At 39.6% G+C, this 22,907-nt stretch overlaps 1 non-coding gene and 2 pseudogenes across 1 annotated transcript; 2 read left to right on the top strand and 1 right to left on the bottom strand.

Annotated features, from left to right (window-relative positions):
* The first annotated feature begins 507 nt into the window (after positions 1-507).
* LOC107494389 (arogenate dehydrogenase 1, chloroplastic-like) lies at positions 508-3,924 on the top strand (annotated as a pseudogene).
* A 5,851-nt stretch (positions 3,925-9,775) lies between these two features.
* On the top strand, positions 9,776-9,883 carry LOC127740277 (small nucleolar RNA R71). The gene has a single exon (XR_008000957.1). It is a non-coding gene; the product is annotated as a small nucleolar RNA R71 (small nucleolar RNA).
* A 5,731-nt stretch (positions 9,884-15,614) lies between these two features.
* LOC107494390 (uncharacterized) lies at positions 15,615-22,212 on the bottom strand (annotated as a pseudogene).
* Between the last annotated feature and the right edge of the window lie 695 nt (positions 22,213-22,907).

Genomic DNA, 22,907 nt, shown 5'->3' with positions numbered 1-22,907 from the left:
CACTGAGAGGATGGGAGGTAGCCACTGACAACGGTGAAACCCTTGCATAAGCTTGCCATGGAAAGCAAAGAGACGGAAGGGACAAGCATCTTCATACGCTTATCTGAAAACCTACCAATGAATTACATAAGTATCTCTATCTTTATCTTTATGTTTTATTCGTTTATCACCATACCCATTTGAGTTTGCCTGACTAAGATTTACAAGGTGACCATAGCTTGCTTCATACCAACAATCTCTGTGGGATCGACCCTTACTCGCGTAAGGTTTATTACTTGGACGACCCAGTACACTTGCTGGTTAGTTGTGCGAAGTTGTGTTTATGCCATGGTATTGAACACCAAGTTTTTGGACTCATTACCGGGGATTATTTGATTTGTGAAAAGTATTGATCACAATTTCGCGCTACCAGTCACTCTCTCCTCCCATCCACATTATTACTACCATCCAAGTAGAATCCATATTGCTTTTTTTCTACCTACAAACCACTTTGCGTGCGCATCATCGATGCCGCTCAGATCTTTGACTATGATTCAAAGCTTGCCAAAGAGTTCACTATCTCCTAGCACCTCAAGATCACAGTTGTCGGCTTTGGCAACTTCGGCCAATTTTTTGCCACCATATTAGTCTGCCAAGGCCACACTATCCTCGCCCACTCCTGCTCCAACCACTCTGCCATAGCCAGAAAGCTTGGCGTATCGTTCTTCCAAAACACCGACAACCTATGCGAGGAGCATCCCAAAGTGATCCTCCTCTACTCCTCCATAATCTCAATGGATCGCGTGCTCCTCACGCTCTCTCTCTAGCGCTTCAAGCACAACACTCTCTTTGTTAACGTCTTGTCTGTCAAAGAATTCCCTAAGAAGGTCCTCCTTGAGCTCCTCCTCTCCGATTTTTGACATCCTCTGCACTCACCCGAAGTTCGGACCTAAGTCTACACCTGACGGATCAATGATCCTCTCATTCGTCTTTGAGAAGGTTTGTATCCTCGACGAGGAGCACCGTGTTTTTCACTATAAGAAGATCCTCAATGCGTTTGCTAGAGAAGGTTGCAGGATGGTGGAAATGAGTTGCGAGGATCACGACTGTTACGCTGCCAGTTCATAGTTCTTACTATACCATTGAAAGGATTTTTGAAGGGTTTATGCTGGAGTCGATGCCAATTAATACGAAAGGGTATAAGAGTTTGTTGGGGCTGGTGGAGAACATTGCTGGGGATAGCCTTGATTTGTATTATGGTCTGTTCATGTTTAATAAGAATTCTTTAGAGGTGCTGCAGAAGCTTGATTTGGCATTTGAGGATCTCAGGAAGCAGCTCATTGCAGGGTTGCATCACGTGGTCAGGAATCAGTTGATGGAGGACGGTAAAAGGTTGCACCAGTTAGATGAAAGAAACAGCCATGCATTGCTCCGGTGAGCTCGTAATGGATCTGCATTGCTGCATTCTAGGTATTTGATATTTGGAACTTGGAAAATCTCAGGGATTTTTGCTATATTGTGTGAATATTTGTAATTGATATTTTAGAGAGTGTTCGTGTTTGTTGAGATTGAGAGCAAGCAACTTAATCATTTTGAATTCAGAAGATGTTCTTGTGATTGGAAAAGGGTTAATACATAATAATGATTAATGAGTAATGATGCCAATAATGCAGATCCAATGATGTTGCTCTGCTAAGTAGTTTCGCTTAAAACAATTCTAGCTCGTCTGATAAGAACACAAAGCTCAAGAATGCAATCGTTGGTTTTGGAAACTTTGGTCAATTCCTTGCAAAAACTATATTTAGTTAAGGTCATGAGGTTTTGGCGTATTCTAGGTCAAACTACTCTGATGTAGCTCGGGAATTAAGGGTTTCATATTTCAGTAACGTACATGATCTTTGTGAGCAGCATCCAAAAGTAATTTTACTCTGCACTTCGATCCTTTCGACAGTTAAAGTTCTTAAACCATTACCTTTCCAAAGGTTGAAGAGAAGTACATTGTTTGTTGATGTACTATCCGTTAAAGAGTTCTCTAAAAACCTCTTCCTTCAACACTTGCCTCCTGATTTTGATGTTCTCTGCACACATCCCATGTTTGGGCCGGAGAGTGGAAAGAATGGCTGGAAAACCTTCATTTTGTTTATGACAAAGTTAGAATTACGGACGAAGAATCAAGAATATTGCGATGTTATTGTATTCTCGATATTTTTTCAGGGAAGGATGCCGGATGGTTGAAATGTCTTGTGCTGAACATGATTGGCAAGCAGCTAGATCCTAGTTTGTTACACACATAACAAGAAGACTTTTAGAAAATCTGAGGTTAGAGACAAGACCAATAAACACAAATGGTTATGAAACTTTGTTGAGTTTGGTGAAAAATACCATGGGGGATAGTTTTGATTTGTACTATGGTTTATTCTTGTATAATTTAAATGCCATGGAGCAACTAGAAAGATTTGATTTAGCTTTTGAATCATTTAAGAAGCAGCTTTTCAGCCGATTGCATAGTATCTACTGAAAGCAGCTATTTGAAAATAAAGAATAGATCCTTGCTATGCCAGAGAGGTCTATGTGTCCAGAAAAATCTGAAGACAGTGATGCGTCATCAGCTCTTTCAAAAACTGTAGACACCAAATGAATTTATGCCGAAAATTTTCATCTCATTGATAAGCATTGTAGGCCCCAATTATGCTAATAGTAGGTTTAAATAAATCTGTTAATTCTAAAATTTCACATTTAATAATTTTTAGAGTTTGGCTGCTTTGTCCCATTGAAATTAAAAGAAAACTGTTATAATTCTCAATATATTTTAGCTTCCCTATATTTCTTAGTTTTTATGCCATGTCTAACTTGCTGCATCGATAACAGTGGAGATGGATAATCATGTATTTAGGCCAATGCAGTTATTGGCGTTAAATGTAGACTTAAGAGTTTTGAATCTTAAATGAGATAAAGCGCAATCCAGTGGACAAGCATCCCGCGTTAACGCAAGGTCTGGGAAAGAGCCGCACCCAAAGGATATGATGTACGCAACCTAACCTAATAATTAAATCAGTGGCTCTTTTCATGGTTTTAACCCGTGATCTTGGGTTCACACGAAGACAACTCAATGGTTGTTCCAAGGCTTCCCTTCTGAATCTGAAGTGAGATATTCGTTGAAATGAAAAATGAAGATACTTTAGATAAAAGTTGGATGTATGTAGGAATTGAGTGACTTAAAATGTAAATATTCAGTTGGTATAACGTGAAAGTAGGAAATAATCAAGAAAACTACTCTGAAGTGTGATCATGGACAATGCTGAGGGATGGCAAAAAAATCCGCATCCATGGATACTGATAGGCAAAATTGTGATTTACACTTTTTATAACTCGAACAATTCTTAGTAATGGCTCCAAGAACTTATTGCACACTACTATAGTTCACTCACATTCTTCACAACTTCGCACAACTAACCAGCAAGTGCATGGGTCGTCCAAGTAATAAACCTTACGTGAGTAAGGGTCGATCCCACGGAGATTGTTGGTATGAAACAAGCTATGGTCATCTTGTAAATCTCAGTTAGGCAGATTATAATGGTTGTAGAGGTTTTCAAAAAATAATAATAATTAAAGCATAAAATAAAAATAGAGATACTTATGTAAATCATTGGTGGGAATTTCAGATAAGTGTATGTAGATGCTTTGTCCCTGTTGAATCTCTGCTTTACTACTGTCTTCCTTCAATCCTTCTTACTCCTTTTTATAGCAAGCTGTATGTAGGGCATCACCGTTGTCAATGGCTAATTTCCATCCTCTCAGTGAAAATGGTCCAAATGTTCTTGTCACAGCACGGCTAATCATCTGTCGGTTCTCGATCATGTCGGAATAGAATCCATTGATTCTTTTGCGTCTGTCACTACGCCCAACAATCGCGAGTTTGAAGCTCGTCACAGTCATTCAATCCCTGAATCTTACTCGGAATACCACAGACAAGGTTTAGACTTTCCAGATTCTCACGAATGGCCACCAATAATTCTAGCTTATACCAGGAAGATTCTGATTAAGGAATCCAAGAGATATTCGTTCGGTCTAAGGTAAACGGAAGTGGTTGTCAAGCACGCGTTCATAAGGATGGATGATGATGAGTGTCATGGATCATCATATCCATCATGTTGAAGTGCAACAAATATCTTAGAATAAGAATAAGCTGAATTGAATAGAAAATAGTAGTAATTGCATTAAAACTCGAGGTACAGCAGAGCTCCACACCCTTAATCTATGGTGTGTAGAAACTCCAGCGTTGAAAATACATAAGTGATGGTCCAGGCCGAATGGCCAGCCTCTACCAAAGACATATGAATTCGAAAATAGGGAAAAGGACCCTTTGTACAATAGTAAAAAGTTCTATTTATACTAAACTAGCTACTAGGGTTTACAGAAATAAGTCTAAGTGCAGAAATCCACTTTCGGGGGCCCACTTTGGTGTGTGCTTGGGCTGAGCTTGAGCTTTACACGTGCAGAGGCTTCTCTTGGAGTTAAACGCCAAGTTGTAACGTGTTTTTGGCGTTTAACTCTGATTTGTGACGTGTTTCTGGCGTTTTACTCAAGAATGCAGCATGGAACTGGCGTTAAATGCTAGTTTGCATCGTCTAAGCTCGAACAAAGTATACACCATTATATATTACTGGAAAGCTCTGGATGTCTACTTTTTAACACCGTTGAGAGAGTGCCATTTAAAGTTCTGTAGCTCCAAAAAATCTATTTCGAGTGCAGAGAGGTCAGAATCCAACAGCATCAGCAGTCATTTGTCAGCCTGAATCAGATTTTTGCTCAGGTCTCTCAATTTCAGTCAGAAAATACCTGAAATCACAGAAAAACACACAAACTCATAGTAAAGTCCAGAAATGTGAATTTTTCATGAAAACTAATGAAAACATCCCTAAAAGTAGCTAGATCCTACTAAAAACTACCTAAAAATAATACCAAAAAGCGTATAAATTATCCGCTCATCACAACACCAAACTTAAATTGTTGCTTGTCCCCAAGCAACTGAAAATTAATTAGGATAAGAAGAAGAGAATATACTATAAATCTCAAAATATCAATGAAGATTAGTTCTAATTAGATGAGCGGGACTTGTAGCTTTTTGCCTCTGAACAGTTTTGGCATCTCACTTTATCCTTTGAAGTTTAGAATAATTGGCATCTATAGAAACTCAGAGTTCAAATAGTGTTATTAATTCTCCTAGTTAAGTATGTTGATTCTTGAACACAGCAACTTTTATGAGTCTTGGCCGTGATACATAAATGCCCTAAGCACTTTATTTTCCAGTATTACCACCGGATACATAAATGCCACTGACACATGACTGGGTGAACCTTTTCAGATTGTGACTCAGCTTTGCTAAAGTCCCCAGTTATTGATGCTCAAAGCCTTAGATCCTTTTTACCCTTGCCTTTTGGTTTTAAGGGCTATTGGCTTTTTCTGCTTGCTTTTTCTTTTTCTTTCTATTTTTTCGCCTTTTTTTCGCAAGCTTTTTCTTTTTCACTGCTTTTTCTTGCTTCAAGAATCAATTTCATGATTTTTCAGATTATCAATAACATTTCTCTTTTTCATCATTCTTTCAAGAGCTAACAATTTTAACATTCATAAATAATAAGATAAAAAATATGCATTGTTCAAGCATTCATTCAGAAAACAAAAAGTATTGTCACCACATCAATATAATTAAACTAATTTCAAGGATGAATTTGAAACTCATGTACTTCTTATTCTTTTGTATTAAAAATATTTTTCATTTAAAAAAGGTGAAGGATTCATGGAATTATTCATAGCTTTAAGACATAGACACTAGACACTAATGATCATGTAATAAAGACACAAATATAGACAAACATAAAGCATAAAATCGAAAAATAGAGAAATAAGAACAAGGAAGTTAAGGAATGAGTCCACCTTAGTGATGATGGCGTCTTCTTTTTGAAGGACCAATGATGTCCTTGAGCTCCTCTATGTCTCTTCCTTGCCTTTGTTGCTCCTCCCTCATAGCTCTTTGATCTTCTCTAATCTCATGGAGAATGATGGAGTGCTCTTGGTGCTCCACCCTTAATTGGTCCATGTTATAACTCAAGTCTTCTAGAGAAGTGTTGAGTTGTTTCCAATAGTTAGTTGGAGGAAAATGCATCCCTTGAGGCATCTCAGGGATTTCTTGATGATGAGCTTCCTCATGTGTCTCTTGAGATCCATGAGTAGGCTCTCTTGTTTGCTCCATCCTCTTCTTAGTGATGGGCTTGTCCTCTTCAATGAGAATGTCTCCTTCTATGATAACTCCAACTGAGTGGCATAGATGGCAAATGAGATGAGGAAAAGCTAGTCTTGCCAAGGTAGAGGGCTTTTCGGCTATTTTGTAAAATTCAAGAGAGATGACATCATAAACTTCTACTTCCTCTCCAATCATGATGCTATAGATCATGATGGCCCGATCCATAGTAACTTTGGATCGGTTGCTAGTGGGGATGATGGAGCATTGGATGAACTCCAACCATCCTTTAGCCACAGGCTTAAGGTCCAGTCTTCTCAATTGAACAGACTTGTCTTTAGAGTCTCTTTTCCATTGAGCTCCTTCAACACATATGTCCATGAGGACTTGGTCTAACCTTTGATCAAAGTTGACCCTTATAGTGTAGGGGCGTGCATCTTCTTGCATCATAGGCAAGTTGAATGCCAACCTTACATTTTTTGGACTAAAATCTAAGTATTTCCCCTAACTATTGTAAGATAATTCTTTGGTTCCTAGTGATCTATGCATTGGCATAGAACTCTTGAACTATTAAGATTCTGACTTGTTGAATGTGGTTGGTCAGAACTTCCCAACCTCTTCTTTGGATCTCATGTCGGATCTCTAGATACTCATTTTTCTTGAGCAAGAAAGGGACCTCAGGGATCACCTTCTTCTTGGCCACAACTTCATAGAAGTGGTCTTGATGAACTTTTGAGATGAATCTCTCCATCTCCCATGACTCGGAGGTGGAAGGTTTTGTCTTCCCTTTCCTCTTTCTAGAAGTTTCTCCGGCCTTAGGTGCCATAAGTGGTTATGAAAAAAAAAGCTATGCTTTTACCACACCAAACTTAGAATATTGCTCGCCCTCGAGCAAGAGAAGAAAGAATAGAAGAAGAAGAAGAAGAAATGGAGGAGAGGGAGAGAGAGGTGTATTCGGCCAAGAGGAAGAAGAGAGGGTTTTGTGGTGTGAAAATGAAGAAGGATGGAAGGGTTTATATAGTGGAGGGAGAGGGGGGTAGGTTCGGTTATTTATGGTGGGTTTGGGTGGGAAAGAGAATTTGAATTTGAAGGTAGGTGGGGTTTATGGGGAAGAGTGGATGGATGTGAGTGGTGAAGATGTGATGGGGAAGAGAAATTTAGGTGATTGGTGAAGGGTGTTTGGGGAAAAGTGTTATTGAATTGTGTGAAAGAAGAGAGAGGGTGAGTTGAGGTAGGTGGGGATCCTATGGGGTCCACAGATCCTAAGGTGATCCTGTGGGGTCCACAGATCCTGAGGTGTCAAGGATTTATCATCCCTACACCAATTAGGCGTGTAAAATGCCCTCTGCATGCAATCCTGGTGTTTAACGCCAGATTGATGCTTGTTTCTGGCGTTAAATACCAGTTCTATGCTTGTTTTGGGCGTTCAACACCATTCGGTAGCATGTTTCTGGCGTTGAACGCCAGTCTGCAGCATGTTTTTGGCGTTGAATGCCAGTTCCATGCTTGTTTCTGGCGTTTAATGCCAGCTCTCCTCAGGGTGTAATCCTTGCGTCTGAACGCCAGACTGTTGCTTGTTTCTGGTGTTCAACGCTAGATTCATGCTCTGTTCTGGCGTTGAACGCCGAACAGATGCTCCTTACTGGCGTTTAAATGCCAGTAAGCTCTTCCTCCAGGGTGTGCTGTTTCTTCTGCTGTTTTTGATTCTGTTTTTTATTTTAGTAATTGTTTTATGACTCCACATGATCATGAACCTAATAAAACATAAAAGAATAATAAAAATATAGATAAATAAAAATTGGGTTGCCTCCCAATAAGTGCTTCTTTAATGTCAATAGCTTGACAGTAAGCTCTCATGGAGCTTCACAAATGTTCAGAGTATGATGAAGGCCTTCCAACACCAAACTTAGAGTTTGAATGTAGGGGCTTCTCAACACCAGACTTAGAGCTTGGTTGTGGCCCCCCAACACCGAACTTAGAGTTTGATTGTGGGGGCTCTATTTGACTCTGTATTGAGAGAAGCTTTTTATGCTTCCTCTCCATGGTTACAGAGAAATATCCTTGAGCTTTAAACACCAGGTAGTCCCTATTCAATTAAAGGACTAGCTCTCCTCTGTCAACATCAATCACAGCTCCTGCTGTGGCTAGGAAGGGTCTTCCAAGGATGATGGATTCATCCTTATCCTTCCTAGTGTCTAAGATTACGAAATCAGCAGAAATGTAAAGGCCTTTAACCTTCACTAACACGTTCTCTACCATTCCATAAGCTTGTCTTATTGACTTATCTGCCATCTCTAATGAGAAAGTGGCAGCTTGTACCTCAAAGATTCCCAGTTTTTCCATTACAGAGAGTAGCATAAGATTTATACCTGACCCCAGGTCACACAAAACCTTCTCAAAAGTCATGGTGCCCATGGTACAGGGTATTAAGAATTTACCAGGATCTTGTTTCTTTTGAGGTAAAGTTTGCTGAACCCATGTATCTAGTTCACTAGTGAGCAAGGGAGGTACATCTTCCTAAGTCTCATTACCAAACAACTTGGCATTCAGCTTCATGATAGCTCCTAGATATTGAGCAACTTGCTCTCCAGTTACATCTTCATCCTCTTCAGAGGAAGAATAGTTTTCAGAGTTCATGAATAGCAGAAGGAGGTTTAATGGAATCTCTATGGTCTCTATATGAGCCTCAGATTCCTTTAGGTCCTCAATAGGGAACTCCTTCTTGTCTGAGAGATGTCCTATGAGGTCTTCCTCATTGGGATTCATGTCCTCCCCTTCCTCTCTAAGTTCGGCCATGTTGATTATATCAATGGCCTTGCACTCTCTTTTTGGATTCTCTTCTGTATTGCTTGGGAGAGTACTAGGAGGAGTTTTAGTGCTTTTTTTACTCAGCTGGCCCACTTATGCCTCCAAATTTCTGATGGAGGACCTTGTTTCACTCATGAAACTTAAAGTGGCCTTAAATAGATCAGAGACTATGTTTGTTAAGCTAGAGGAGCTCTGCTCAGAATGCTCTATCTATTGCTGAGAAGATGATAGAAAAGGCTTGTTATTGCTAAGCCTGTTTCTTCCACCATTGTTAAAGCCTTGTTGAGGCTTTTGTTGATCCTTCCATGAGAAATTTGGATGATTTCTTCATGAGGAATTATAGGTGTTCCCATAGAGTTCACCCATGTAATTCACCTCTTCCATTGCAGGGTTCTTAGGATCATAAGCTTCTTCTTCAGAAGATGCCTCTTTAGTACTATTGGATGCATTTTGCTATCCATTCAGACTTTAAGAAATCATGTTGACTTGCTGAGTCAACATTTTATTCTGAGCTAATATGGCATTCAGAGCATCAATTTCAAGAACTCTCCTCTTCTGAGGCATCCCATTACTCACAGGATTCCTCTCAGAGGTGTACATGAATTGGTTATTTACAACCATGTCAATGAGTTCTTGAGCTTCTGCAGGTGTTTTTTTTAGGTGAATGGATCCACCTGCAGAATGGTCCAGTGACATCTTAGAGAACTTAGATAGACCATAATAGAATATATCCAAAATGGTCCACTCTGAAAGCATGTCAGAAGGACATCTTTTGGTCATCTGCTTGTATCTTTCCCAAGCTTCATAGAGGGACTCACCATCTTTTTGTTTGAAGGTCTAAACATCCACTTTAAGCTTGCTCAGCTTTTGAGGAGGAAAGAACTTAGCCAAGAAGGCCGTGACCAACTTATCCCAAGAGTCCAAGCTATCTTTAGGTTGTGAGTCCAACCATATTCTAGCTCTGTCTCTTACAGCAAAAGGAAAAGTATGAGCCTGTAGACTTCAGGATCTACTCCATTAGTCTTAACAGTCTCACAGATCTGCAAAAATTCAGTTAAAAACTCATAGGGATCTTCTGATGGAAGTCCATGAAACTTGCAGTTCTGTTGCATTAGAGCAACTAGTTGAGTTTTCAGCTCAAAATTGTTTGCTCCAATGAAAGGGATTGAGATGCTTCTTCCATCAAATTTGGAAGTAGGTGTAGTATAGTCACCAAGCATCCTCCTTGCATTATTATTTTTGGCTGCCATCTCCTTTTCCTTTTCAAAAATTTCTGTAAGGTTGTCTCTGGATTGTTGTAATTTAGCTTCTCTTAGTTTCCTCTTCAGAGTCCTTTCAGGTTCAGGATATGCTTCAACAAGAATATTCTTGTCCTTCCTCCTGCTCATATGAAAAAAGAAAGGAACAGAAAATAATAATAGGGATCCTCTTTACCACAGTAGAGAGATTCCTTTATGTTAGTAGAAGAAGAAAAGAATAGAAGAAGGAAAAGAGGAAAATTCGAACTCAGAGAGGAGGAGGGGTTCAAATTTTAGGATGAAGAGAAGTGTTAGTAAATGAATGAATAAATAGAAAGAGATGAGAGATAGGGGTTTTCGAAAATTAACTTAAAATAAAAGAAAAATATTAAAGTTAAAATTCGAAAATTGTTTTTGAAAAACAGTTAGTGATTTTCGAAAATTGAGAGAAGAAATAAGATCAAAATTAAATTTTGAAACAATTAGTTAATTAAAAAGAATATTTGAAAAAGAGGGAGGTAATTTTTGAAAATTAGAGAGAGGAAAGTAGTTAGGTGGTTTTGAAAAAGATAAGAAATAGTAAAACAAACAAAAAGTCAATTAGTCAGTTGAAAAAGATTTAAAATTCAATTTAAAAAAAAGATATGATTTGAGAAAGATATTTTGAAAAGATATGATTGAAAAAATATTTTGGAAAAGATTTGATATTTAAAATTAAAATTGATTACTTGACTAACAAGAAACTAAAAGATATGATTCTAGAATTTAAAGATTGAACTTTTCTTAACAAGAAAGTAACAAACTTCAAATTTTTGAATCAATCACATTAATTGTTAGTAAAGTTTTCAAAATTTTGAAATAAAGATAAGAAAAAGATTTTGAAAATCAAATAAGAAAAATTTCGAAAAATAATAAGAAAAATGAAAAAGATTTGATTTTTGAAATTTTTTTTGAAAAGATAAGATTTTTAAAATTGAAATCTTGACTTGACTAACAAGAAACAACTTATTTTAAAAAATTTTGACTAAGTCAACCAAAAGATTTCGAATTTTATGAGAGAAATAAGGAAAATATATTTTTTTAATTTTTGAATTTTTAATGATAAGAGAGAAAAACATAAAAATGACCCAAAACATGAAAATTTTGGATCAAAACACATGATGCATGCAAGAACACTATGAATGTCAAGATGAACACCAAGAACACTTTGAAGATCAAGATGAACATCAAGACTTATTTTTGAAAAAGTTTCAAGAAAAGAAAACAAGCAAGACACCAAACTTAGACATTTTTCATGCTTAGACATTATGAATGCAAAAATGCATATGAAAAACAACAAAAAACACAAAACAAGAAAATATCAAGATCAAACAAGAAGATTTACCAAGAACAACTTGAAGATCATGAAGAACACCATGCATGAGTTTTCGAAAAATGCACAAATTTTTAAAGATATGCAATTGACACCAAACTTAAAAATTGACACTAGACTCAAACAAGAAACACAAAATATTTTTGGTTTATTATGATTTTATTAAAAAAATTTTGTATTTTTTTCGAAAATTATATTTGGAAAAATGCAAACAAAGAAAAAATTTTTGAAAGATTTTTGAAAACTTTTTGAAAAAAAAATTACCTAATCTGAGCAACAAGATAAACTGTCAGTTGTCCAAACTTGAACAATCTCCGGCAACGGCGCCAAAAACTTGATAGGCAAAATTGTGATTTACACTTTTTATAACTCGAACAATTTTTAGTAATGGCTCCAAGAACTTGGTGCACACTACTATGGTTCACTCACATTCTTCACAACTTTGCACAACTAACCAGCAAGTGCACTGGGTCGTCCAAGTAATAAACCTTACGTGAGTAAGGGTCGATCCCACGGAGATTGTTGGTATGAAGCAAGCTATGGTCATCTTGTAAATCTCAGTCAGGCAGATTATAATGGTTGTAGAGGTTTTCGAAAAATAATAATAATTAAAGCATAAAATAAAAATAGAGATACTTATGTAAATCATTGGTAGGAATTTCAGATAAGTGTATGGAGATGCTTTGTCCCTGTTGAATCTCTGCTTTCCTACTGCCTTCCTTCAATCCTTCTTACTCCTTTTCATGGCAAGCTGTATGTAGGGCATCACCGTTGTCAATGGCTACTTCCCATCCTCTCAGTGAAAATGGTCCAAATGTTCTTGTCACAGCACGGCTAATCAGCTGTCGGTTCTCAATCATGTCGAAATAGAATCCATTGATTCTTTTGCGTCTGTCACTACGCCCAACAATCGCGAGTTTGAAGCTCATCACAGTCATTCAATCCCTAAATCCTACTTGGAATACCACAGACAAGGTTTAGACTTTCCGGATTCTCAAGAATGGCCGCCAATAATTCTAGCTTATACCACAAAGATTCTGATTAAGGAATCCAAGAGATATTCATTCGGTCTAAGGTAAACGGAAGTGGTTGTCAAGCATGCGTTCATAAGGATGGATGATGATGAGTGTCACGGATCATCATATCCATCAGGTTGAAGTGCAACGAATATCTTAGAACAAGAATAAGCTGAATTGAATAGAAAATAGTAGTAATTGCATTAAAACTCGAGGTACAGCAGAGCGCCACACCCTTAATCTATGGTGTGTAGAAACTCCACCGTTGAAAATACATAAGTAATGGTCCAGGCATGGCCACCAAAGACATATGAATTCGAAAATAGGGAAAAGGACCCTTTGTACAATAGTGAAAAGTTTTATTTATACTAAACTAGCTACTAGGGTTTACAGAAATAAGTCTAAGTGCAGAAATCCACTTCCAGGGCCCACTTTGGTGTGTGCTTGGGCTGAACTTGAGCTTTACACGTGCAGAGGCTTCTCTTGGAGTTAAACGCCAAGTTGTAACGTATTTTTGGCGTTTAACTCAGTTTGCGTCATCTAAACTCGAACAAAGTATGAATCATTATATATTGCTGGAAAGCCCTGGATGTCTACTTTCCAACGCCGTTGAGAGCGCGCCATTTGGAGTTTTGTAGCTCCAGAAAATTCATTTTGAGTGCAGAGAGATCGGAATCCAATAGCATCAGCAGTCCTTTGTCAGCCTGAATAAGATTTTTGCTCAGATCCCTCAATTTCAGCCAGAAAATATCTGAAATCACAGAAAAATACACAAACTTATAGTAAAGTCCAGAAATGTAAATTTTGCATGAAAACTAATGAAAATATCCCTAAAAGTAGCTAGATCCTACTAAAAACTACCTAAAAACAATGCCAAAAAGCGTATAAATTATCCGCTCATCAAATACCCGCTGGAATTACCTATGATGAGGAGGTTAACGTAGACCTGCAAAATTTCTACGGGGACAGAGACCCACTCCCATGAATAAATGGAAATAGGAGCAGGAATTGAGGTACCTGCCCCACAGGGTCCCATGAAATCCTCATGAAAAGTGATTTACTTAAATATTCTTATGTATATAAGTTTTGTAAGTAACTTTAATTCATTTTATTTTAATTTATATGTTAGAAATTTTACATATATGTTATTATGTTAAATTTGTGTTTGAATTATGTGTGATTTGATATACTTGATTGAATTATATAAAATTTTATTATGGTTGTGTTAATTATCTTTTAAAAAAAATTTAAAACTTAATAATATTCAATTATTCATTGATACTCGTGAATATTCCCCTCTCCCGCATAGAGAAATAAACGAGACCCGTAGCGGGAACTGAGGGCAGGAGAGGAGTCCCACCCCATGAAGACTACTGCCATCCTTAATGCTGATACAATGATACTAAGTGCCCTTTCATATCCTAATCTATAGTATATAGTCTATAGTCTATTTCAGTTGAACTTATTCTACCAATGATTGTATTACATCTATGTTATGTTTATTTGATCCCATATAATCCTATGTAATTTTGTTAATTTTTTTTTTTGCTTCATAACCTTGATTAAGCACTTGATATCCCTAAAAGATTTTGCTCCAAGAAAAATTAAACTTGTCATCGTCAAGCTATTGATGGAGTTGGTATATGTATGTATATATAATTAGTCTGTACTCTAAGAAAATTTGGTAGAGATGTGGTGGCCACATTTTGACTTAAATGAAAGGTGAAAGAGCCAATGTAGGGGGTCACTATTATCAGACCTTTTTTATGGTGTCTCTGAAGATGCTCCGTTAAGGCGAGTAACAACAAATTTTTCAATGTATATCAGAGGATGATAAATATTCAAGATCATAGTTTCTGTGGCATAAACTAAGTATTGATTTTTAATTTATAATACATAAATTAATAATACGATGGGATCTCTTCCAACTTGTACATGCTTTTTTGTCATCTTTGAAATGAATCTGAATGGTGATTATGTCTTGGATCGCATGTGCTCTTTCGGAACTCGAAAGTTTGTAATTTAGGCAGTTGCAAGTCACTAGTTCTTCTCAATTTTATTTTTATTAGTATGCTTTCTATAACACTAGTATCTTTCACATATTTATAGAGAAAAAATTTTATGTACTTAATCAAATAGTTATCTTCATTAAGAACAGTATTATAGTATATGATTCATTGTTTTTTTCTTTTAATTATTTCACCTTTTTTAGTTCATGATTGTACTACCTCTTAGTAATTACTTTACTACTATTAGGCCTGAAACAAATTTTAATATTGTAAGTTATATTTGCTTGTCCTCTTAAATTGAAAATAAATGCTTCTCTCTCTGGGTTGAAAAACATATTAAAATAATCAATAATTAGATGAGCCTTAAAAAATTTATTGTAAAATAAATTAAGAGAAACTTGATAACCTGCATCAAAATTATAAATCAAAATAAACCAAAGAATGACTTACACGTAAGAGAAAACTAATAATATGCTATTCTACCGAAAAATTATGGGTATAAAATGAATTGTGACATCACAAAGAAATAACCGTACACAATTTTTTTAAGTAATTTGACTTAGGGGTGATATTGCTGAGACGCGTGCTGTTTATATTTGAAACTATGAGTCATTAATGTTGTCTCAAACCAAAACTCGGCAAGCAACAACAAATTATTTTCTTTCCCGCTGCTATTGTCAATTTCAAATATGATTTTATTTTTTTTTCCGTATAAAGTAGAGAATTTGTTAATTCAATTTCTACATCTAAATTCTATTATGGTTATGGCATATTATTTTATTATAATTATTCTGATAACTATATTAAATATATATTAAAATTAAAGGCAAAATACCCTAATAAGCCAATGGCAGTTTCAAGGTACGTAAATAAGCTAAAACGAAAATCGTTTCAACAATAAGCCAAGTGATAATTTTAATGTAATTCGAATCAGCCTGGTTCGAACTACAAATGTTAATAAATCGAACCATGGCAGTTCGAATTAGAGTGAGAAAAGGTTGAACATAATTCGAACCAATGTGGTTCGAACTTAATATGCACATAATTCGAACCAATGTGGTTCGAATTATACAAAGTAAAGCATTGCATGTAAATCGAACCAACCTGGTTCGAATTACCCTTGGCGTGGCTCATTAATAATTCGAACCTACCTGGTTCGAATTACAGGTGATTCGGCTATATAAGGAGTTCGAAGCAGCCTCATTCGAACCATTCTTCCTTTCCCCTACCCCACCAAATCCCAGAGAAAATGACCCAGATTCTATCCGACGAAGACTTGAGCAAAATACTCTGCTGATGGGGGACGATCCGGCACGGTTATATCGCTTGGACGGAGTTGCTCATATAGCCGGGGTCATCAACGACGAGGTTAGTACAGAAATAACTTAGTGCTAGCAGTAAATCGTTGTAGTATTGTTGGTGGTTTAGTTGAGAGATTCTGCATGCGATTTAGATTGTGGTTTAGTTGGTGGTTTATGTAGGTGGTTTCTGCTGGTGGCTTATGTTAGTGGTTTATTTTAGTGGTTTATGTTAGTTGTTTTGTGTTGGTTGTTTTGTGTTGGTTGTTTTATGTTGGTGGTTTATGTTAGTTGTTTTTTGTAAGCGGTATGGTTTTATGTTGGTTTTTTTATGTTAGTGGTTTATGTTAGTTGTTTTATGTAAGTGGTTTGTGTTAGTTGTTTTATGTTAGCTGTTTTATGTTAGTGGTTTATTTTGGTTTTTTTATGTTTGTGGTTTATGTTAATTATTTTATGTTAGTGGTTTGTGTTAGTTGTTTTATGTTAGTGGTATGTTTTAGTTGTTTTATGTTAGTTGTTTTATGTTAGCTGTTTTATGTTAGTGGTTTATGTTTGTTTTTTTATGTTGGTGGTTTACGTTAGTTATTTTATGTTAGTGGTTTGTGTTAGTTATTTTATGTTAGTGGTTTGTGATACTTGTTTTGCGTTAGCTGTTTTATGTCCATGGTTTTAGTTAAGCAGTTTTATGAAATTGGTTCTAGTTTAGCTGTTTTATGTTAGTGGTTTAGCTGTGTGGTCTATGGTAGTTGTTTTGCATCAGGTTCTCGTTCATGAATTTTTAAGCGGTTTTATTTAGTATGACGTTTTCTTGATGATTTATCATTTTGGCTATGTTTGTCATTGGTTATGAAGCTGGTTCTAACAATGCGGTGCATGTCATGTGCAGCCCCAGCGATGCATCCGGAGCATGCAGCGGCAGCAAGGCATGCGACTCGATGACAGATACGTTCTGTACTTGCAGATGACCGGACTATACCATCTAGCAAGGCTGAACGATAGATGGTTCTGGTTAGACGAGGCCCTTGTCAGTGCATTCGTCGAGCGATGGCGTCCGGAGACGCACACGTTTCACATGCCGTTCGGAGAGTGCACGATCACACTTCAGGACGTGGCATACCAGTTGGGTTTGCCAATGGACGGGCGTTACGTCAGCGGCTGCCTATCAGAATTCCATATTTACATCCAGGGTGGCCGTCCAGCCTGGGTGTGGTTCCAGGAGTTGCTCGGAGTGGTTCCTCCTCCCAGCCAGGTTCAGAAGTACGCAGTGAACTGCAGCTGGTTTTAGGAGACTTTTGGTGAGTGCCCTGAGGGAGCTGATGACGAGACTATGCGGAGATATGCATGTGCATACATCATGATGTTGTTGGGTACGCAGCTGTTTGCGGACAAGTCCGGCAACCGCATTCACATCAGATGGCTTCCCTACGTAGCTAGGCTGGATGAGATGGGTACCTACAGCTGGGGTTCTGCAGCACTGGCCTGGTTGTACCGGTGCATGTGCCGAGTGGCGAACAGACATGTGGTCAAGTTAGCGGGCCCACTTCAGCTACTTCAGTCTTGGATCTTCTGGCGATTTCCTCGGTTCAGGCCTGAAGGGTATGAGACGTTCAGCTGGCCATTGGCGTCGAGGTACTCTACTTAGCCTTCTCTATTTCAATTGAATATAAGTAATTCCATGTTAATTAAAAAAGTATTACAAACCCTAAACACACATTTATGATGCAGTGGTCAGGATACAACTCTTCCGGTAGCGATAAGGGTCCTAGAGTGCAGATGTGGAGGCTGAGGATAGACCGGTTACAGGACAGGGAGGTGAGTATGCTACGTAATAAGTTTCTTTATTTAATCACAATTTATGAGTTGGGTCCATGAGTTGCCCTAACAATGGAGAGTTCTTCGTGTAGTTTATCTGGATGCCTTACACAACTCCCGACGTACTTCAGGTTGTGCATCCAGAGGCATTGGAGCCTCGGCATATGGCGTTGTGGCGGTCTGTGACGTCGCTGATCTACTTTGCCGTCATAGAGTGGCATCAGATAGATAGGGTTCTTCCGCAGTTTGGAGGTGTGCAACCCTGTCCGAATCCCGCCCTGAACATCGACTTTCTGATGTCCAAGGATGGCAGAGGCGGTGATCGATGATTCTCGTACCAGTTGCAGAAGTGGCATCTCTATTGGGACTCCCATGCGGACACCGTGCTGAGGTTCGATGTTGTTGCCGACCCTGGACCGTCGCAGCAGTTCCTCGATTGGTAGAGGCAACATGGAAAGAGGTTCCTGTCTCCAGAGATGCAGTTGATGGATCCAAGAGCCGTTCCTATTCTAGTTGAGGCCTTACAGCGGGGTGTTGGGCGAGTTCCTGACATGGATCGGCCTGAGGACGTGCCGGACAGGCGGCGGGTTGAGAGGAGAGCTCGTGTTGGGACACGACGGAGCCAGCGTGAATGGAGGTGGCTTGATGCGGCTATTGACGATCATGACGATGACGGTCCCGCTAGAGGCGGATGACGAGGCCAGGGAGGGAGACGGAGAGGGCGTGGTGCGGGGGACCACCGTCCTCGTGACCCTGACGACGATGGCGACGATCAGCATGGTCCGGTGGGCGGGGATGGTGCAGGTGCTGTTGCAGTTCATGGTGTTAGTACCCACGATGGCGGACAAGGAGGTGAGTGGTATGGGTCAGGTATGGGTGACGTGGTTGACCCTGGTCACGCTGGACTTGGGTCGGGGCCTCTTGGAGATTATTTCATTGGTGTACCCGCCCATGACCAGCCTCAGCAGGAGGGTACCCCATGGGTTATTCCGGGATCACAGTGGTCAGACTTCCTTACCTCAGATACGCTTGATGCGGACTTCGGGGGTGCACAGTTTCTGGATGACATCACCGCCATCATGCAGGAGGATGTGCCAGCTCGGAGGCGTGGTCAGACATCCGTCACGCAGGCACCGTCGGACGTTGATCTGAACGAGCCTCCTACGGCATCCGTTGGTGATCATTTTGGTTTGCGAGGTACCCCACCATCCGCCTACGCTGCTGCATCAGAGTCTGTTGCTAGGCCGTCTGCGGCACCCGCCCATTTTACGCCACCTGCACAGCCTGGCCCAGATGAGGACGCGGATGAGATCGAGGATGAGGAGCCGTTTATCCGCAGAGGTCAGCAGGCACGGGTACCCCGTCGTTGCGGTACGGGATCGCATCTGTTTAGATGAGTCATGTATCATGTATTTTGTTCCGTAGGGTTTATTCATGTATCACAGCCATATGTACTTTTGTTGTTATTTTAGAGCTGTTTTCCTTTGTTGTTTGTTCATCGAATTGTACTTTGAAAACTGTTGTTTACCGAATTTATCAGTGACTATTTATAATCATTGCATCATATAACAATCTAATATGTACATTTATTTATTAAATTTTGCATTTAGGGTACTTGTAGCAAGACTCAAAGTGATACATAACATATTCATTACTTAATGCAGCATGCTGAATACATGAAAGTTAAAAAATCAACAATAAAACTTAACTAAAATAAGTACTAACGCTAAGAACATGGCTACTAATGGCCCCCAGTGTGAGACGATCCACCCAACTGTGGGCAACTTCGACGTGTGTGTCCGGGTTGGCGACATAGGCCACATCTCTTTGGACGGTTTGGATCTGCCTCGTCCATATTTGTTCGTATCCTGGTGGACCTCGGATGACCCTCTCTCGCACGCCTCTTGTCAGGGTCCGGTATCACAGTAGACTCGTCGTATGGTGGCCAGAAACCCTCCGAAATCGGAGGGGTGAATCCCATACGATACACACTGAATACCGAACTAATCCTATACACGCTGTGAACATAAGTGGTCCAGTTCACCCGTGAGTAGGCACAACATGCAAGTGCGTGCGGACATGGAAAATGAAGCGCCTGGAAGTACCCGCAGTCACATGTCCGAGCGGCAAGCGATACTCTATAGCTATCCAATGAGAAGGAACCAATCGGAGTGATTTCGGCTACGGTGAACTCGGAATTATCCCTGTCATACAAAGTCACCGTGAAGCACCTCGCCGTCTTCAAGTTGGCCTCAATACACTTGGCCAAGTGCTGAGTGAATTGTTGTCCGGTTCCCATCTGGGCCTCAGCCTCTCTCCCCTTGCGAACAAAAAGTTCCGCAAGCCTACCACATGTTGCCTTCACCAGCGAGGATACAGGTAGGTTTCTGACACCCTTGAGGATTGAGTTCACACACTCGGAGATATTCGTCGTCATGTGACCAAATCTCCGCCCCTCGTCACGATGCTGAGTCCACAAGGAATAATCAATCCGGTTCGCCCACTCACACATCGCCGGGTCTTCAGACCGCAGAATATCAAACTAGTAATCAAACTCAACCTCAGTCTTGGCATACGCCGCATTCACAAGAAGCCTCCGTGCGTCTTTGCCCTTGAAGGTAAGGGCAAAGTTAGCAGCTACATGTCGAATGCAGAATACACGGTATGCAGATGGAGGTAACCAACCTCCGTCAGGAGCCTCAAGCGCAGCCTTGATGCCGTTATGCCTGTCCGATATAACCAGCAGACCCGGCTGCGGTGTCACGTGCTGACGAAGGTGGGAGAGAAAGAATGCCAAAGACTCAGCATTCTCACCCTCTACTAGTGCAAATGCAACATGTAGAATGTTCGAGTTCCCGTCCTGTGCAATTGCGATGAGCAACGTTCCCCTGTACTTGCCATACATATGGGTGCCGTCAATGCTGACTAGCGGCTTGCAATGACGGAATGCCTCGATGCACGGTAGAAACGTCCAGAAAAGTCTATAAAAATAAGCTTGAGACTCGTCTACCTGTCCTCCAACTCGAACAGGGCTAGTCCTTAGGACTACAACAGTACCAGGCATCGTCAACTAGACTCCCAACACCCACTTGGGCAGCTCGTTGTATGACTCATCCCAGTCACCGTAGATGAGGGCAACAGCCTTCTGCTTCGCCATCCAGACCCTCCTGTAAGTCGGCCTAAACCCAAAGTGTGCTGCCGTGGCATTCAGGAGCACCTTGATGCTGACGGATGCATCAGCCCTAACCATTGGCATATGAACGCCGATATCACATGATAATCCAAACTCCTGTGGTCACTCGAGATGGAGGTGGCAAGACAAGTGTGAGGTCCATTGTATCGTTTGACCTCCCAAATGCCCTTGCGCTGTCGGAGACTCAGTCGAATCAACCATGTGCACCCATTCCCAAACTCAGAACACTTGCCCACATACCGGCGATAATCAGACTCGATTACCTTGTACTGTACCCCTTGCCGGATGCTGTAAGTATTCACACTTAACAGGGCCTGATCTTTATCCTGAAATTGCTGACCAACCTGAAACTCTGTCAGACCAACTGTTCCTTCCGCATCTCTAGCTCCGAATCCAACAGAGTGCCCAGAAACCCCCTCCTGCCTCATGGCATCCAAGTCCAAAGAGGAAAAATGAGGTGGATACTACTGTGTGCCAGAGCTAGAACCACCTACCACCAATGCAGGCTCACTCGCTCCAATATCATCGCCGCTGTCATCGTCAATCATATCCGGCTCAACGTCATCCTCCTCTGCATCACCCAACAATCCGTCTCCAATACCAAGCGGTGCAACGCCCAGTAAAGCGTTCGGCAGATTTTCCCTTGAACTTACCTCGTCGCCTACGCTGCCGTTGAGATCAACAGCAAAAGACGGGGAGACGACAGGTTGGACCACTGGCTGGTACACAGGGACGGAGGAAGAACCAACGGCAGGCCGAGAACTAGAACTGACTGCCGTGCCTAAAGTGGTAGTATTCCGGTTCGAACCCCCTGAGCTGGATACCACATCAACCAGCTTTGCCAATAACTCTGGTGTCCTCACCTCTAGAAACTGCCGCCGACAAAGAAACATTACTTGCAAGTCCTCATCGCTACTAATCGTGAAACAATCATACTTCACGGTATCCTAGAGCACCGTGATTGGAATGCGATAGAAAAACTTCGTAACCCGCTTCGCACCTTCTAGACCGAGCTTCATCAGTACAGATCTAACAAGGTCATCAAAGCTCGTCGTAGGAGTAACGACAATATAGAGAGGATCCTTATCTGTGAACTTCACTCCGGAACGAGTTTTCCTCTTAATGGATCCTCTGTGGTGAACCAAAACAACAAAACTCTCCTCACTAGCCATCTTACTCCCTCTAATGAGACCAACTCACGTTTACAGCCATATATATAGAGCTCTTTCTCCCACTAATTCGAACCGGCCTCCTTCGAATTAAAGTTTGTTTAATTCAAACCAGCCTGGTTCGAATTACTTTGGCCGGGTTCTCTCTCTATAATTCGAACCACTCTGGTTCGAATTACTTGCAATCAAAGTTCAAACTAAGCTGGTTCGATTTATGAAGAAGACTCAACTCATAATTCGAACTGACCTAGTTCGAATTATTAACAAATGCAGTTCGAACCAAGTTGGTTCAAATTATATTAATATATGATCTGGCGCATTACTGAAACCATATTCAGTTTGGCTTATTAACGTAAATTCTACAGCACATTGGCTTATAATGGTTTTTTTGCTCTAAAATTAATCACTAAAATTAGTCATTAGAGTAAAATGTATATTAAAATATAAAATACATATTAAAAATAAATTAAATTATATATGTATTTATATTCAAATATATAATAACCGATTAAGTGTGTAAATAGTATTTTTGTTACTCTGAAAATGTGATGTATGATTCAATATAATATTTATTTGATAAATAAAAATAAAAGTCAAATATATAACTATTACATCATATGATTCATATCCCAAATGTTTAAAGTGTGTTTTATTTTTTATTTTTATTTTAGTATTTATTTTTAGATTTTATAAAAAATAATAAAATAAGCATATAATAATCTCTCACAAAATAAAATTATATGCAAATAAGAGTTAAGTATTAAAATAGTCTCTG

The sequence above is a fragment of the Arachis duranensis genome, chromosome 6 (genome assembly GCF_000817695.3).
Source record: "Arachis duranensis cultivar V14167 chromosome 6, aradu.V14167.gnm2.J7QH, whole genome shotgun sequence".
NCBI classification, from domain to species: Eukaryota; Viridiplantae; Streptophyta; class Magnoliopsida; order Fabales; family Fabaceae; genus Arachis; species Arachis duranensis.
This window is presented reverse-complemented; position numbering and strand designations above follow the sequence as displayed.